The following is a 19,510-nucleotide window of genomic DNA, read 5'->3' as shown; positions in this document are numbered from 1 at the left end:
CGTACGCTTGAGGTTTTCCGCCACCTCACTGAACCAGAATTGGGAACTAAACCCACGACATCCGTAGCGACCAAACCACAAACTGAGCAATCTAACACCATGATGCCGATACGAGAGGCTGCCCCTTACTGGGTTCCTCCACGAGGTGCAGGGACTAACAATGATGCAAACCACCAAGATGCAAAAGGAAGGGTAGTGTACAACTGGGTCTACCAGCCATGGGACCGGCAAGAGATTCTGACATTCCGGAAATCTCTGCCTGACCTACGTAAAAACCCCACTGCCTTCTATACTGAATTGGGTACAGCCCTAGGTTCAACGATTATGACCCTGGCTGACATCGACTTGTTTTTCGGGTTGTGTCTACCAGCTGATGTGTGGAAGCAAATCCGGAAAGTCGACCACCTTGAGCTGTTTGGACATACCTGGTCACAACTCGATGACATTGATAAACAACGAGGACCTGGACAAAAGCCTTTGAAATCCATTCTAGACCTTCCAGATAAAATCGTACAGAAATTAAAAACCCTGATCCCAGAAAAGAAAGTGGACTGGTCGATAGTAACGGCCTGTCGCCAGAAACCCCAGGAGGATGTATCAGAATACTTCTCCCGGTTTGAAACGGTGTTCTCCGATTACAGCGGCCAGGACATGACCACTGCAACCGGACACCACCTGTTTGTCCAGAATTATGTTAAGGGTCTGTCACCGGAGGTCTCCCAGAAACTGCAGGCTAGCGAGAGTAGTTGGGCAGCCTCCAAACCTACGGCTATCCTCCAGATGGCCCAATATTATGAACATCAGAAAAATGAAAATGATAGAGCAACAGAGAAAAAGAAGAAGGACTTGAAAGAGAGGGTGATGATTGCCCAACTGCAAGGGGTGACTATAGGACGAGACCAATACCGGGGAAACTACCAGACTAACGTCCTTAAGACTGCATTTCCCCAGGACCGCACTTTGACTCCCCACAGTGGACGTACAGACCTTAGAGAGGACCAGTGTGCTTTCTGCAAAGGAACTGGCCATTGGAAATCCCAGTGCCCAGTTCTTCTGGAAATAATCAGAAACAAAGACCCCAAGGACATAGCAAGTGGACCGAGAAATAAGGGACAACAGCGAGGGCCCCCAAATGACACGACTAACGACAGATCAGGCAGACCAAATACATTTGATCGACCCAGACAGAACCAATACCAGCAATCTGACTACGATGACGCCCACAACTTTGCATAGGACTGCCAAGGGCAAGGGAGGGATCCAGTCGAGCTCTATGTTGACCAGCAAGGCCCTTACGTCACTGCTAAGGTCCTGGGTACAAAGTCTCCTTTTCTGGTAGACACTGGCGCAACACGTAGTGCGTTATCTAAACGACTGATTCCAAGGGCACCCTTGTCTGGCTCACTTATAACATCGACAGGTTTCGATGGAACGCCCTCCACTAACCCTTTGTCCGCCCCGATCCTCTTCGACTTAGAAAACAACACCACTGACACCACGTTTTTGCTTTCCTCCAATAGCCCTGACGCCATTATGGGACTTGACTTATTGAAACACTTCCGAGCAACGATCAGATGTTCTCAAGACGGAGTTCGAGTTTTCCTTTACGACAACCCCGTTCTGCTTAGACATTGCCCTCCCCGACGCATGTTTTCCATCACCGACGCTGACACATCCCTGCTTGACACTCTGCCTCCGTATCTGTGGGCCAAGGCGGATTCGGACGTAGGGCGCATGTTGATTGACCCAGTGCACATTACTGTCCGACCAGACGCAACACTCCCAAAACTTCCACAATATCGGATATCGCCCGAGGGCGAGAAGGCATTGGTAAAGATTATTCAGTCACTGATAGACGCAGGAGTGGTAGAGGAAGTGGTTAGCAACGTTTGCAACAGCCCTATCTTGCCCATCATCAAGAAACAGGGAGAGGGAGATGAGAAAGCATACCGTTTTATCATTGACCTTCGAGAGATCAACAAAGTGGTGGTACCCCAGTACCCCGTGGTCTCAGACATCACCACCATCCTGACTTTGATTCCTTCTACTGCCACCACCTTCACTGTCATTGACCTCAAAAACGCATTCTTTTCCATCCCCCTCCACCCAGACAGCCGATATCTCTTCGGCTTCACCCTAAAAGCCCGCTCATATAGGTTCTGCCGAGCACCTCAGGGCTACACAGAAAGCCCTAGCATCTACAGCCAGGCCCTCAAGAGACAACTGGATCAAGTCCAGTTGCCCGATGGAGTGGTGTTAGTGCAATATGTCGACGACATCCTTTTGGCAGCCGACACCACTCCATTAGCAGTTACAGCCACCATTCAACTCCTGCACTTCCTTGCGGAAAATGGCCACAAGGTCTCCAAGAAGAAGTTGCAATTCTGCCAACCCCAGGTCACTTACCTAGGCCACCTTTTGTCCAAAGAAGGAAGGAAACTCACTCCCGACCGGATCCAAACCATTCTCGAAACTCCTGTCCCTAAGACCCAGAAACAGGTTCTCTCCCTACTAGGCCTCACCTCCTTCTGCCGACAGTGGTTACCAAACTTTAGCCTCATTGTGAAACCGCTGCTTTCTCTGCTAGGTAAAGACGTCCCCTTCCCACTCCCTTGGACCCCTGAGTGTCAAACCTCCTTCACGAAACTACGAGATGCCCTTTGTTCGGCCCCTGTCCTAGGTACCCCTGATTACAAAAAGCCCTTCTCCCTTTACACTCACGAAAGGGAGGGGTGCGCTTTATCTGTCCTGACCCAGGCCATTGGCCCAAAGCAACGACCGTGCGCTTACTTCTCTGCCACTCTTGACCCTGTAGCCAGAGCCTTGCCTGCCTGCCTTCGAGCTGTAGCTGCTGCTGCAATCTCTATCCGACAGAGTGAGGGGATCGTACTCTCGAATTCCCTCACGGTACTGGTACCCCATGCAGTTGACACCCTCCTGAACCAAACCAAGATGCAACACCTGACGAGTGCACGACTGACTGGATACGAACTGACTTTGCTTGCACCCCATATCGCCCTGAAAAGATGCACCACACTGAACCCGGCAACTCTGTTACCCTTACCAGAGAACGATCCCAATGTGCACCCTGTACATGATTGCGTGACTCTTACGGACGAACAAACTAGAAGTAGGGTTGACCTCAGAGACACGGCTTTCCCTGACCCTGACGGAGAGCTGTGGGTGGACGGTTCTTGCATCAAACTCCCCGATGGCACCACTTCCGCTGCCTATGCAGTCACCACGGCTCGAACTGTAGTCGAGACAGCCCGCATCACGCAACGATCTGCCCAGGCAGCGGAACTGATTGCCCTGACACGAGCCTGCATTCTGGCAGCAGGAACCACAGCGAACATTTACACCGACAGCCAGTATGCCTTCGGGGTGGTTCACCACTTTGGGCTCCTTTGGAGGGAAAGGGGATTCTTGACCTCACACGGCACCCCCATTTTGCACGGGGATCTAGTCTCCGCCTTGATCGAAGCTGTCCTTCTCCCCAAAAAGCTTGCAGTCGTCAAATGCCAGGCACACAAAAAGGTGACAGACATCATTGGGCAGGGAAATGCGCTAGCCGACATCACTGCCCGAACGACAGCTGAAAATAGGACGACAACACGTATGTACGTGACCAGGTCACAAGCAGAAAAATGGACTGACGCTAGGGACACTATTAGAGACATTCAAACGGCTAGCACACAGCACGAACTGACTGAATGGACACAGGTGGGATTAAAAGATGACGAAGGCTGCTGGCGGACAAGAGACACAAACAAATGGTTGCTACCTGACTCGTACCTGATTCCCATACTGACTATGGCACACTCCCCTGCCCACATAGGATCAGCCCCCATGATTAAACTTGTCTCCAGAGTTTGGCACAATGATAAAATCACAGACTCCGCCAAACGTCTGGTCCAACAATGCTTGATATGCCTGCAACACAACCCCGGGAAAGGAACTGTAGTACCCCGGGGAGGATTTGGGGTCCCAAATCACCCGTTTGAAGTCCTGCAGATGGACTACATCCAGCTAGACAGGTGCCAAGGCCTGAAATATGTACTTGTTGTGGTGTGCGCATTTAGCAAATGGGTGGAAGCATACCCAACCCGTGACAACACTGCTATGGCCACTGCAAAAGTACTGTTAAAGGAGTTTTTCCCCCGTTACGGCCTTTGTCGTATTTTATGGAGCGATAATGGCCCCCACTTCATAGCCGAAGTCATCCAGCTCATCTTAAAGGGGTTGGGCATCAAGCAGAAATTCCACGCAGTCTTCCACCCCCAGTCTGTTGGACTTGTTGAGCGACACAATGCCACACTAAAGCTTAAACTGGCCAAGATAGTGGCTACCACGGGTCTGAAATGGCCAGACGCCCTCCCACTGGCATTGCTATCGATGCGTTCCACCCCCACCAGACATCACTTAACACCTTATGAAGTTGTTTTCGGTCGACCCATGAGTGTCTGGTCCGCACCGAAACCAACTTCCATTCATGACGTCCCGGACGTCCTAATGTCTGATTATCTGTATAAATTGACTGAAACACTGTCTGTCATTCATCAGCAGGTGCAGCAGGCCATCCCGATGCTTCCAGGGGTCCGGGTCACACCATCCAACCTGGAGATTTCGTGCTGATCCGAAACTTTCAGCGGTCGAAGAGTTTGGAACCCCGGTGGACGGGCCCCTGGCAAGTGTTCATCACCACCCGGACGGCTCTTCGTGTGGAGGGGAAACGGCACTGGCTGCACGCGCACCACTGTAAGAAGGTCTCCTCGACCCTGGCCGCGACAGAAAACATCGACAACCAAGAAGAGCTCCTGAACAAGGACCGACCGTCGCTAACCTGCTATCCTGATACCGAAGCACTTGAACTTTCGAAATTCTCTGATCCCACTGTGCCATCCAGAGAAGGGTATTTCCTGCGTCGAAAGGAGGGAGCTTCGGCTAAGTAGACCACGAACTAAGTTAAATCTCAGAACGGTGACCCAAAGCAACCAAGGGTTACCTGGAGAGAAGCTAAACTAAGTCTGTGGTTCTGCCCACTACCGAGCACCTTGAAGATGAAGATGATGGAAGCGCCAAATAAGAAGATGATGGAGGCAACAGGAAATACCCACTACAGAAACCCAAGAACAGACAGACTCCACAGCTCAAAGACAATTGCACTCTTCATCACAATCCTTTTCTGCTTTCTCCTCATGACCACACTCTGGATTGTGGAAGAAAATGCACCTGCTCACGAAACATTCCTGACCACTGCTCAGCCTACCACCATGAAGGAACATTATCTGATTTCGCTCTCTCCTCAACTCAGAGAGAGGTGAAAGGAGTTTTGGAATAACTCTTTCGTACAGCTACTTCACCAGCACAATCTCGCCACCAATGCCACCAACTGTTGGATCTGTGGGTTGCTACCCCACGCCACTGGACACTCGATACCATTCATCCCTTCACCCTTCTCTGTTCATGGCTCCTGCCTTGCTTGGCTGATCCTCCTGCAAGAAAGCTATAAGGACAATGCCACCTCCAGCAAAACCGTAACGCATTTCTTCCACGGGGTCTGGCGGAACAAAACAAAGGCACACTTCTGCCCGCAGACCTCCAACGACTCAATCCACATGGACATCCCTGCTAAAGAACGAATTGAAATGCAGGTGTTCAACAATCCAACCAGACCCACCTTCTCCTACTTGCGGAAACGAACGGCTGCCACTCTGACTGTGGCCCTGTCGGTCATCAACGTCACAGGCCACATGTGCATAGAAGGACGTGGGACACAGCTGGTGGGCCGCAGTGCTTGCCGTTTTACCAGAACTTTGGACTCCACGGATCCACCTTCCTTTGTGTCGTCCCCAAACATGTATTTCGTCTGCGGCACAAAGGCCTACACCTGGCTCCCCAAAGGCTGGGGGGGCACTTGTTTCATCTCCTTCATCCTTCCTCCGACTTATGTGGCCCCAGCGAATTATCATAGACAAAAACGAGCCAAGGACATTGAGCAAGCCGACTCAACAGGAGCGCAGTTCCTCGATGCTATGAAGGGACTTGTTCCCCTCTGGGGCCCGATGGCAAACAGCCGTGCCATCCGACATCTGACTCAGGCAGTTGAGACAACAATGAACATCACAGCTGGTATCTTTGCTAACAACACCGCCGAGCTTCAAGCGGTCCGCTTGGTGGCCCTCCAGAACCGCCTTGTCCTAGATGTGGTTCTTGCGGACCGTGGTGGAGCATGCCGCATTATTGGGTCCAGCTGCTGTACATACATACCGGACAACTCAGCCTCAGTGTACAAAGCCATCGAACATCTTCACAGACTCTCTTCAGAAGTCCACCAGGATCAGGAAGAATGGTTGCTTGGTGGTTGGTTCTGGAACACCGTTAAGAACTGGGGCTGGAGACTGTTCACCATTATCCTGATTCCTGTAGTTGTAATATGCGGTCTATGCTTAGGAATTCAATGTCTGCCACCTCTGTGTTCATTATGTACAAATTGTATTTGCCCTAAGACTGTGGACCTTGGAAACGAACGCATGGGAGCATTATATGATGCCGAGGTTAGGAATTTGATGAAGATTGACATTGAGTAGGCAAGTTGGCTAGATATGTTGAAAAGGGAGGACTGTTAAAAGTTAGGCTGCAAACGTCAACATTATCGGCGCCATCTTGCCCTTCTTGAACCCATTCGTGCACGTAAGCGGCAGCCATTTTGAGCACCATGGCCTCCCTGCCCCTCGCTGATAGCCAGCGCGTCTCTCTCTCTCTCTCTCTCAACCTCACAGGCATCCCCCCCGCGCGCTGACAACCCCCCCCCCGCTCTCACATGCCTTGAGTCGTAAACCCCTCTTCAGCGCAGCTCTGTCCCGGAATCCCATCCTGTTCCCAGCGCGACACCTCCCTTCATTCCTTTCATGGTCCCAGGTCCTTTGATACAAACCCCTTTCCTGCGTGCCCGTTTGTCTTCCTCGTTCCCAGGCCGCCACCTGGCCCTGCGGATACTGTTTATTGCCCCCCCCCGTACAGTAGGAAGCTTCCCCCATTAAAGGACCCTCGAATTGATCAAAGCCCCCACCCTATGATATCCGATCAACCCCACACATTCCGTGAATCGGCGGAATGTCCAGCTGCGCGATAATCATCACCTATTGTGACCGGGGTGGGGACTTCAACTGTAAATGTGTGTGGGAACGGGCCTGAAGGGGAGATTCCGAGGTTGTCCTTTCATACTTCAAAGCATTGCAAGAATGTGTTACCTGCAATAAAATTCATAAACCTGTGAATAAGAGGCCAGGCCTCAGACATGCGGTTAGAGCACCTCGTGACGATACTTGCTGTCCGAACTGATGTGTTCTCCTCCGGAGAGAATAAACCCTTGTTTCCTGCCTTCCAGTCTCCAGCGCCTGCCTCTTCATTGATTAATATTTTGTGGGTTAAAGAGGCGATACCGCCGGGCAAATATTGATTGTCCCTCACCTGTTTTTACACTATGGCTATTTTATATGTTTCTTTGCTATTTTTAAAACTAATGTAATGTACTACTAAGTATTTATTCTCTCTGAGGGCAGATAGATAAGTGAAATTGCATAATTAATGCAGCCCTGTACTGCCTAATTGTTTAGTACTAGTTAGTAAGTTGTAGTAAGTACTACTTTTCAGTAACCTAACCATCCATTTAGCAAACAACTTCATGCATGCACTTCTTTATATCCCTTAAAAGATTTATGGATATCTTTGTATCCAAAGATTTGTTTTTCTTCATTTGTTGTTTGTCCATGCTGTGTTTTTTTTTTCTCTCCACAAAACTTTCCCAAAACACCCATTCCCATCCAATTTTCAAACCCTAACCCTCTTCCCTCGGGCTGTGTGGTTTTCATTGAGGTGTGACTAAATGACTACAAGAATTCCACACACTTGCTGGGGAGGATAAGGTCAAAAGCAACAGAAAATCAATTTCAAGGCAGGTCAAGGAATCCGAGGATATATTCTTATTCTGCTTGACACACACCCATGAGTATTTGCAAATCAAATCAGAATTTCAAGTGCGCCATCGAGTGGATACATCATCAGCAACATCCTCCTACAACACGTGACGAATGCTTACGCTGCTGTGTCCATTCTCCACGCAACTGGTAGTTAACTTTTGAAGGAATACTTTAGCATTGCTTAGGCTACAATTTATGGCACTGTTCTTGTGTACTGTACTATCTATCATACTGTTCGTATGCTCCTCTCAGGCCACTCAATGTTTAATTTCCTTTTTTTTCATATGCTGCCACTGCCAGTGTGTACCACTACTACTACCACCACAACGATGACATTTCATTCAGCCAGGATTACATAGCCAACCTTAATCACCATTTGCCATGCAGCCAGCCCTGTGCCTAGCCCTATTCTCAAACACGAATCACAGGTAAGATAAGCATTTTGGGGAGGAAGAATAATAGAGTAGGAGGAGAGGCGAGACTGACGGTAGTACTAGTAAAGTAGTAGGACAATTGAATTCACTAACTCTGTCGGTGGCACTTTTGTACAAATTTGGGCGATTACTTAGACAATTTGAATCAAGCAGCCAGTTAAGTTTCAGGAAAACAAACGTACAGTTAACCCCCCCTGCCTCCCCCATAAAACAGTAAAAACGTGTATGCTATGTTTAAGTAGAAAGTAAATAATTATTTTGATCCCTAACAAAAATAAACTATCCCACAAGACCCAGCCCACCCCCCTCCCTAACCCCAACCAATGACCATGAAATCAAATGTCCCCATAAATCCAAAAACGCCAACGCCCAATTCCCACCCCCCAAAAGTCTATAAAAAAGGGGCAATGGACAGTCTCTCTACTTTCGCCGGCGGTGTCCTCCTGTTACCAGGTGGTCACGCAGCTCTCTCCGGAGGTCTTTGAGCGGGGCTTTCTGCCTCGCCACCTCCTGCTCAAGGTAGGCGACTTGCAGGGTCAATCAGTGCATACGCGCCTTGCAGGTACTGTGGGGGGAAGCTGTTGTTTTCGCTGCTCGGTGGCGGCGGGTGGCTGTCCGACCACGGAACTATACCGCTGGAGGATTGAGCTGACTGTAGCTGTCGTGGATGTTGACTGCGACTGCGAATCATCCTCCTCCTCCTGAGCCACCATCCACCGATATTCGGTTACAATTGCCTCCAGTTTCTGTTACCAGGCCCGAATAGCCAACTCCTTCCTTGTTAGATTAGAAGGAGTATCTATATGAAGAAAGAAAAACTGTAACCAATACTCTTTAAGATTAACACAAAATAATTCAACAGAAAGTTGTGTCACAGTAGCACTAGCAACTTGCAAGCACAGTACATAACATTTGTGGCATCTATCCATCTAACTTCCCACTTCGTCGGCCTCTGCTCTAACATTAGTGGGAGTTTCAGGAATTTTACTAGCACTATATGGACTCACTACGTTAGACTCAGACAGTACACCAGTCTTCTTCTTCTCTCTTGTTTAGCGAAATGAGTGCGTAAACTTGTGGAAGCCGGCATAATGTCAGCAAAGTCAGCTTGCACCCAAGAAAAACAGACGCAAGCCACGATGACGCAGACTTGCGTTACTGTTACCAGTCCAGTACATGCAGATGGTGAAGCTCTTACTTTTCTATTACGGGTGGCACTGGCCATACTCTGTTACAAGGGCTACTGCTCAATTAATTTAACTTTCACCCTGCCCTGCCCCAGACTACTACAAAAGGAAAATGAAGAAGATAAATAATGTGATCATCTATCCCTTCACAGGATATTTGCTTAAATAAGGGATGACTTTAGGTGCTTTGTTTTTATTGATTGAGTCATTATACAGTCAATATTTTAACCGGTCGTTGGAGATTAGCACTGGGGATCGCTATGAATTGTCGGGAGACCAGAAGCATGGCCGTTGCAGGAGCAAAAAAGTTAACCGGGACTCTGGACGACTTTATTGTTCGCACCAACGCACTTATTGATGAGGGGATAGTACTAATGGACAGGAGGGTGTCCCAAGACCTAGCCACGGCCAAGAGATCTTCCCTAGGCCTCATTGCCCAGACACGTACGCCCAACATCGAGTCCCGCCCCAATACTTTTGTCATGGTACATAACACTGGGGATACCGGGGATTTTGATGTCTTAAGCTCACAACAGGACTTGGAAGCTACCCCTAATCTTAATCTTCTGACAGAGTGTGGCTTAGACAGAAATGAGTCAGACAATTCACCCTTGGCAAGTGCCATGAATCAAAGGGGTTTGATAGAAGGGGCCATCCCTAAACAAAAGGCCAACAAACCAACCACTCTTAAAGGGAAGAAATCACAAACTGTCCACAACCGAGACAATATCATTTTAGACCCGGCATCTGTGAATAATAACTTGGCAGTCTGTGCAAATGACACAGGGGGGGGTTCACTCGACAAAACCTGCCTTGCCTCTAAGTCTTCCAGATGACACTATTATTGACAATAGTCTGGAGGAAATTCTGGAACTAAGTGGCGAAGTCAATAATCTAGCTAAACACAGCCAAGATGGTAGCGGGTTAAGCACGGGTAATAATAATATTAATATTTTTAACATGTTAAAAGCCTTACTCGAACCCATAGAGGTTAGATTACGTTGTCTAGAAACTATTTTGACAAACATTCATAAGGACATAAGTGCCCCAAGCTTTACCTTGAATGCTAAGACACCCCATGTCGCGAGTACAGCTAATAAGTCATCTCTGGCTGGCACAAGCGTCACTATGCCTAAAAACAATGTTCCCAGGAACCCTAGAAACAATCCAAACCTGGGAGGTACTAAAGCAAAGACCCCTGATCTAAAACAACCAGAGAATCCAACTAAATCCAAGTCAACTCCCCAAGTTAAACTTAATGATCCCACTCCGCCGACCCCAAATCCGGACCCGGCCCCAAGAATCAAGTTAGTGGACCGCAGAAACATCCATCTTCCCCCAGATGCCTGCCCCTATGTAGTGATTCTTACTGGAGTTACTGAAATTTCACCATCTGAAGTAGAATCCTACCAGGCCTTGAAAAATAAAGTGTGCCCCTGGCTCTCCAAAAATCATCCCCTACCGCCGAATATTCCAAGTAACATTCTAATGGTGGAGAGAACCCCATGGGTGGGAGGGAATAGAAAAAACCTACAAGGGGATTGCGTTGTGGTCACTTTTGAGAACACACAGGTGGTAGAATATATATGTAGAGGATCCTCTAGATATCAAGCAAGCATGGTCACTGCTAGGCCCCTCTCTTATTTTTACCTACCTGGGAATCAAGTGGACAAAAGATGGAGTTGGTTAAGGGGACCACAAGACCAAAAAGCCAGACAGAGGTTTAATCCCCCATGGGAGGCGCAACCTCATGGCTGGGACGAGGGTGGAGATGAGGAATGGAACTTGGTTAGGAGAAGAAGAGGCAGACCGCTTCAAGGGGGGTTTGTCGCAGGGCCCCAAAATAGTCACCCACATTATTATCATCAGACTGTAAATGGGTATGACAATTACCACAACTTCCCAACTGTTAACCGCTATGAATGTCTGTCCACGACGGACTGGGTCGACTGACAAACACAGGGCCCACTAGTTAGACAGAGGCCTCATATCTCCCCCAGTCTTCTGCAAAAGGAAAACAGTATTTTGGACATGCGGAAGTCAAATATAATTCCAACTTTTGACAAAGGTCCTGTGGTTGCTGAGGCCAGGGGGGTGCATAACTCTCAAAAAACAATTTGTAAAATTCTTACTTGGAATGTGGCGGGATTAACCGCTAAGGCTTTAGATCCTATCTGTCAGGGGTTTGTTAAACAATATGATATATTGGCTTTCCAAGAAACATGGGATATATCAACCTGTTTCTCACTGGATGGCTTCCACAGTTTCTCCACCCTAGCTGTATCGGGTGTAAGAGGGAGAGCTAAGGGAGGCCTACTCATACTGTTTTCACTTAATCTGGTTGGGGTTTTAAAAAAAATAGAACCTGCTCCTATGAATACGCTAATAATTGAGTGGGCTATTTCGGACCACCAAACCTTTTTATTTATTAATTTTTATAATTCCAGGGAGGGCTCTTTTGTGAATGAGCACCTGATTGCCCTGTCAGATTTTTTGTCAGTCTATAAACATGATTGCACTTCCGCCCCAGAGATGGTTATGCTGGGCGATTTTAATATCCACCCCTGTGAGGGGGACTGCTATAATGACATATATGGAGGATCACCGGTTGAGGGGATTCCCCACTTTGAACACACTAAGGAGGGTGAGGGGCTTGAGAGTCTCCTTGCCAACTTAAATTTATTCGAATTGGGGTGTGGCAATAATGAGACCAGAGCTCCCACATTCATTGGGAGAGACGCAAATACCATCATTGACTACATCTTTGTATCCTCTGGGGTGCTGGTAAAAGCACGGGAATACAGGGTTGTGACCGCTACTTTTAGCGATCACAATCCTGTTTTACTGACCGTAGACCTGGATTGTTTCCTGACTGGAAGAGACACAGGGGTGGTTGCCCCAAGAGATCTTTCAACTAGGGAACAGGGTAGGAGGTTAAAATGGGAGAAGATTGTCCCCGAAAACTTCTTCAAAACATTAGCGCAGGAAACCGAGGCAAAGATGGCAGTCTGCCTTGATCCCACCTCATCAGGGCCTAATGTTGTGGCTGCTTATGTGGAGATATGCTCAAGGATCTCCAAGAATTTGGAGTCCAGGAACGGCTCACAAGGTATTGAGAAGACATATAAATGGTTTGACAAGGAATGCTCGCTTACACATAGCGCCTTACTGAAAGCACTTACACACAGACATAAAGATAAGACACTGGTGGCGAGCCTTCGAAAGGAATATAAACTTGCACTTGCAAAGCGTAAGAAACAAATCAAGGAGGATGCCTGGGACAAATTATTATCCATAGACGTATTGAGAGACAGTAAAGCATTTTGGGCCACTATTAATCAGTCATTTTTCTCCGAAGATGGGAAAACAGATATGGACTGTGTGATCGAAGACGAAAGATGGCTTAACCATCTATGAAACTGAGTTAGGGGCTCCAACTTCCCCAGTCATAGCGCCTTCCCGAAAAACCACGACCATGAAATATAATATCCCCGAGGTGGAAAGGGCGATTAAAGATACAAGCAAACATAAGGCTCCTGGACCCGATGGGGTCCCTGACGATCTTTACATTCAGTATCCACAATTCTGGTCCAAAATATTAACTCACGTCTTTAATGCAATACCTTCAGCAGGCTTCCCATCCTCCTGGTCCTCCTCCATTATTGTCCCGATTTTTAAGAAGAGGAACGGGGGGATCCTGCCTGTTACAGGCCAATCTCCTTGTTGGACTCTGCTGTTAAAATCTTGGGCAGAGTCATTCTACAAAGACTTGGGGATTGGCTTGAGGGGAGTGGGGTTCTCTCTGACCTCCAGTATGGTTTTAGAGCACACAGGGGGACCATGGACCAATGTTTAAATCTTCACCTTTTTATTAGTAAGTTCACAGTGGTGAAGGAGGGGCTTTTATATTTAGGTTTCATGAATTTATCCTCCGCTTTTGATTTGGTTAATCGCTCTAAACTATGGCTTATTTTGCGGGATATGGGTCTGGATATTACCTTGGTTAATTTTTTACATGATCTTCATCAGAATCTGTTCGCTTCTGTTAGGGTAACAAGGGAAGGTAGGTGTACTGAGCAATTCAGATCAGGGAGAGGGGTCAGACAAGGCTGTATTCTGGCCCCTCTCCTTTTTACACTTTATATCCACTCCCTGGGTAAATCTCTGAACCTAGCCACCCTGGACGTTCCGCGTATGGGAGGGGCATTCATTCCGGTCCTCCTGTACGCGGACGACGCTGTCCTACTTGCACGTACAGGCACGGGCTTACAAAGACTGCTAGACCACTTTGGCTCCTTTATGGAAGCCTTGGATCTAAAAATTAATACATCAAAATCCCACATGATGGTAACTGGTCTACGCAGGAAAAGTATGAAGATCAAAACTTTTATATGTAATGAAACACCAATCTCCAGGGTACCTTTTTTCTGTTATTTAGGTGTCCCCTTTGATGAAAGAGGAACCTGGGGGCCTCAGTTGAAACTCAAGGGCAATGGGGTTGCAATATCCACCACAGGTCTTATGAACTTTTCTAAAAGACTTGGCTCGAGACCCATGGAGGCTATGATTCGTATGTATAAATCAAAATGTTTAACAATTGCATCCTATGGGGCCGATATTTGGGGCTACGTACCATCACCAGGCATTCAAACTATAGAAAACAATTTCATACGATCTCTTTTGTCACTCCCAAAGTCATCCCCTACATTTTCAATCCACTGTGAAGTGGGCTTGGGATATATTACTGATCTCCTAAAAATAACCCCTCTGTTACGATGGGTTAAAACCTGGACAAATGAGGAGATTACGCTGAACCACCTCATACTTAAAGATTGTATGGCCTTGGATAAAGCGGATAGTATACCCTGGCTTGCGTATGTTAGAGCGGCATGCGTGAGGCTGGGGCGTCTGGACATGTATTTATCACCACATGGCCTTAGGAAAGAGGATGTAGGGTAGGCTAAGTTGCATTTCCGAAATTTGTTGGAGACAGAAAGGGAGGAGGTCGAACTTAGCAAACCAATGGTGAGATCAATATATCAACTATCAATCTCCCCAGCCATGGAACCTTACTTAAAATACGTGACTAAACTATACCATCGTTTTCTTTTACTTAGGTTCAGGTTCAACCTCATTCACTTTGTGCTAGGTGCCTATACAAAGTGGGGGACCCCAGTCAATACCCCACCTTGTACCTGTGATAGTTTCTCTACACAGGACACGCTTCACCTAGTGATGTTTTGTGAACATTATCTGGTGCCCCGAAAAAATTTTTTATATTCAATCTTGAAAGATCTTAATTTTGTCCAGGTTAGGCCTGCACTTTTACACTTGCAAATGCTTAATTCTGTGCAGGTCGCATATAGTGTAGCCAGTTTTTTGGTAGTGGCAGCTCGTATAAATAAAATAAGACTCACCCAGACGAACAATTAACTAGGCTGATAGTTTGTCAACCACGTCTTGGAAAGATGTATTAAGCATAGTGGGAAACAGGGGTGGCCTTTTGAATTTATACTCCTCAGTATCTATTCTTTGTATCAAAGATTTTAATTGTTTTAAGAATGAACGTATGAATTACAATCATGTGTATATATGTATATTTGTAAATTTTACTTGTATAATGTATGTATGTTTAAATGAACTGTGTATTGCTTTTATGGTCTTAATTGACCGAAATAAAGATATTTGACTGACTGACTGATTGAGTGAACACTGATAGGCCACGCATGAATGAAAGTTGAAAAATAATTATTAACAGAGGTAGTGAGTGGTCCCCGTAATCGCCGGAGGAAGGCACTTGTGAGTTGTGCCTTGACTTGATAATGTGATTTATACAATATAGATACACAATATATTCTGTGCTTGCAAACTACAGTTAGTCAAGGGAGTATTCTGAAAAATAACAACTTCTACTTTCCTCGACTTTGCTACTCTGGCACGGATGTGCAGTGTTACATGCTCTTCAAAGTACCACTCTTCATCCAGTGACCGTCTACTCTGTCTACATACAACTATTCTATCTATGAGGAAGATGCCATCCAGGCATCCATCCATTCAAAGTAAATGTCAATCATTCTTCTTAATGTCTCAACTGGACAAACCTTAATTTTTCTCACCGAAAAACACCCTTTTTATTTTATTTTGTAAACCACCAGCCATGCATCCGTGCTTGACTTGCATTTGAATTTGAACCATAGAATATATTGCCCACACATACAGTTTCTGTTTCACCCACCCAGGCACTCCTCTTTTCTTTCTCCTTCCACCCATCCTTGCTTGAGCCTGCAACCGGCCATGCATCAGATTCCCGGCCACCTGTGCCTGCATTCAAAAACACGTATCATTCTTTGCCAGTCATTAATTTAATTTGCTTGTCCTTCCTTACACACTTCTTTCCCTTTTCATTTATCCCATCCATCAAGTTCATCTCTGATCTGACTTGGTTTCTGGATAAAACTTCCACAGCTGAGTTGAAGTCAAATTTAGAGGAGGCCATTGGTTACTCGTCAACTCCCGCTGCTAATGCTATTGCTAATGGGAAGTCAAGGGTGACTGTCTTCTACCTGGTTGACAAAAAATCAGTTCTAAATGTGTAAGTCTTCTTAACAGTAAAGTATACTTCTACTGTTAAACATATCCACCCCTGCAGCCAGCCTACTCTGCAATCTCAATAAGTAAGGAATATATTAGCTTACCACTGCCCGCCACTACCGTGGATCCATCAAAGCAGTTCCTGCTGTCACCGCATCCGCCCCTGGAGTGACCACCTACGTGCTGGCCCCGGCACTAGTGCTGGGCTGTGCCGATGGTGTTACGCCTATAAATTACATTTAATATTTTTAGATGCCATATACAACACTCCCTAATTTGTCTAGGAATTAAAAAATATGTTACTAAATAAACAAAGGTAATTATTTGTGACTCTCTAGTCTGAACTGAAAATTCCCCTGTCATAAGGGGAGGGTGTTTTTTATTCATGCTTAGCCATAACATGCTACACTTTTTAGCACAACTGATGAATGCTTGCTTTTTAACACGCACCATTTTTCTCATAACAGACAGAAGCTTCCCTTCTAAGAACAAGAGCAATATGTTACTCGGAGTCGTCATCATCACCACCAAGACTTCAAGTTCCAACCAGGTGAGGGCTCTCCCACAATTAATGTGTAAAATCAGACACTATTGAGTTTTCAAGAGTTCACCATTTGTCTCATATGAATTTTTAATAAATGTTTTCATATAATGCACAATTGAAATTTAATATACAGAGTACACACAGAGCTAGTTGTTTTACTTTTAATAAAGCTTTAAATCTTACATAGACTCTGTGGTTTTTGGTCATGAGTGAGTGAGCAAAAGGGTTTGCAATTTACAAGCATGAGTCCGTGAATCTGAGAGGTTGGGGCTCTGACTCCGTAGTCTTATGTTCTAGGTTGTATAATCATTGGGGATCATTGCTGCATTCGGGAGCTCAATAATGACTGACACACTAGCTAGTCAGTAAGGAGATTGGGGGTTCAACTTTTGCTATGACTGAGGTATGTGGAAAGTCTAACTGCACCTATTATAACCAATGCCCTATTTCTTGTCCATAGTTCTGTTTGTGCAGAATAGTCCCTGCAACAGTAGTAGTATGTCCTCCTAGCCAATCAAAAAAGTAAACTAGTATCTTATTCTTGGTGGCCATTGATATTTTATTGTTGGGAATTGTCAAAGCATAAACATTAAGAAGACTTCAATAGACATTATGGACAACCCAGAGTTTCAGCTCATATTGAGGCTAATAACCTGCTTCCTCCCACCCAGTCGGGTTTCCGTGCCCTCCATTCGACTGAGTCAGCACTACTATTATCAACTGAGACCCTACGGAATTATGCGGACGAAAGCCAAACAGCGGCTCTGATCTTACTCGATCCTAGTGCCGCATTCGACACTGTGGCCCTTCACACACTGCTACAGTGTCTGAAAAGGGGAGGAGTAGGGGGTAAAGCTTGGGACTGGCTGGAGTCCTTTTTGTCAGACCGCAGTTTCCAAGTGGCACAGGGACCCTTCGGTCCAAAGTGATCAGCCTGAAACAGGGAGTACCACAGGGATCCAGTCTGAGTCCCACCCTTTTCAATCTGTATGTTGCACCTGTAGCAGATACTACAGACAGATTTGGGATGGAAGTAGTGTCCTATGCAGACGACACGCAATTGGTTGTGACTCTGACACAGTGTGCCAAAGGAGCAGTGTGCCATTAACTTCACTGCTTGTATGCAGGAACTTGCCGCCTGGATGGCAGATAACTGCCTCAAGCTGAATGGAAACAAGACGGAGGTGCTGATTGTGGGTAGGACTCCTTCAGTGTAGACTTCGGCATGGTGGCCTCCCACGCTGGGCCTCCTACTCACTCCCAGTAACCCAGTGAAGAACCTGGGGGTCTGGCTCGATAATAAGATCTCGTTCGAGCACCAGACCAAACAAGTGGCAGGCATCTGTTTTGGAATATTGAGGGTCCTCAGGAAAACACTGGACCTTCTGCCACTCCCTGCCAGAAAACCATGGTCCATGCCCTAATTACTTCCAGATTAGACTATGGGAATGTCCTGTATTTGGGAGCTAGTGCAAAGTGTATACAGAGGATGCAACGCATACAAAATGTGGCTGCCCGTCTGATCCTAAGAGAGCCTCCGCTAAGAAAGCGCTCAAAGCACTGCACTGGCTGCCAATCAGGGAACTGTTGATATTTAAAGCCCTCTGTGTGGGCCATCCAATCCTACAGGGGAAGGGCCCCATATACCTTCATAACCTGCTCAACCTATACCACCCTAACCGACAGCTGAGATCAGGCGGGACAGGGCAGGTCCAGGTCACTAAATTTAACAGAGTAAGAATGGGGGGGGCACTCCTTCCGTGTCATGACAGCTACACAGTGGAACAGACTGCCGCAGAAGCTCTGCTTGGAGACATCAGAGTCGGCATTCCGTAAAGAGCTGAAAACCATCCTGTTCCCCAAAGATTAGAACCGGGACTGCGGGCTGCCCGGCACAAAAGAACATCAGTAATTGAGTTTGTTTGGTTCTACTCAGCGCGGGGACACACTAGCTAGTGTAACCAGGCGCTTTACAAGCTTAAGAAAACAAAAAACTGCACTCAGTGCCTAGAGCTATTGCTGAATAGGAGTTTTGTTTTAACCCCTTTTGCCAACTGTGCAAACTTAGCTAGCTACACAGACAGACTAATATAGTAGTAGCACAGAGAGTCATAGTAGAGGCAGGATAAGAATTTAGAAACAGTCTACAAGAAGATCGAAGACAATTTAGGATAAAATAGAATGATGGTGAACATTTGGAATAAATAGATGCTGTAAAAGTTAGGGAAGTATAATTATTAATATTAACAGGAAAACTTACTGGGGCCAGCAGAGGAGCCCTCGGCGGACCGATCCTGGCCTTCCTGCTCCGCCGGCGCCGCTGCCTCCTCTCTCCTCTTGCCCCTGGCAGGAGCTGATGTACATAAATGAAAGACACAAACATGGATGATTGTTGTCAACCAAATCAAACATTTCAAAAAAACAATAGCAAGTCATTTCGGGGAAATAGACAACAATTGCACTAAATTTATTGACCTATCTAATGTAGTCTACTAGGATATTAGTATTGCTGGATTCGCGGACCGTCTACTTGGAAAGTTATGTAACTCACTAAACCAATGACAAAATGATTCTACTAGGACTGGCAGGCAGCACTCTGCAGCACGCGAAGTGACAGACACAGTCCGTCATAATTGCAGACCACTAAAACGTTCCTACTAAATAACCAGTCATAATATACTCAAACTATCAATCCACCACCACTATCTCTTTTTAGTGGCAGGAGTACAAAGGAAGGAATGGACTTTAGTTTCTAGTGTCTAGCATTACGCA

The 19,510-nt window shown here is 46.5% G+C and overlaps 1 protein-coding gene across 1 annotated transcript in view; it reads right to left on the bottom strand.

The window, feature by feature from the left end:
- Nucleotides 1-19,510, bottom strand: part of LOC144770733 (sialic acid-binding Ig-like lectin 8) — a 398,100-nt gene that overhangs the window by 272,016 nt on the left and 106,574 nt on the right. The window lies entirely within an intron of this gene.

Source organism: Lissotriton helveticus, chromosome 7, assembly GCF_964261635.1.
Source record: "Lissotriton helveticus chromosome 7, aLisHel1.1, whole genome shotgun sequence".
NCBI lineage: Eukaryota > Metazoa > Chordata > Amphibia > Caudata > Salamandridae > Lissotriton > Lissotriton helveticus.
The sequence above is the reverse complement of the archived record's forward strand: the minus strand, read 5'-3'. Positions and strand labels throughout refer to the sequence as shown.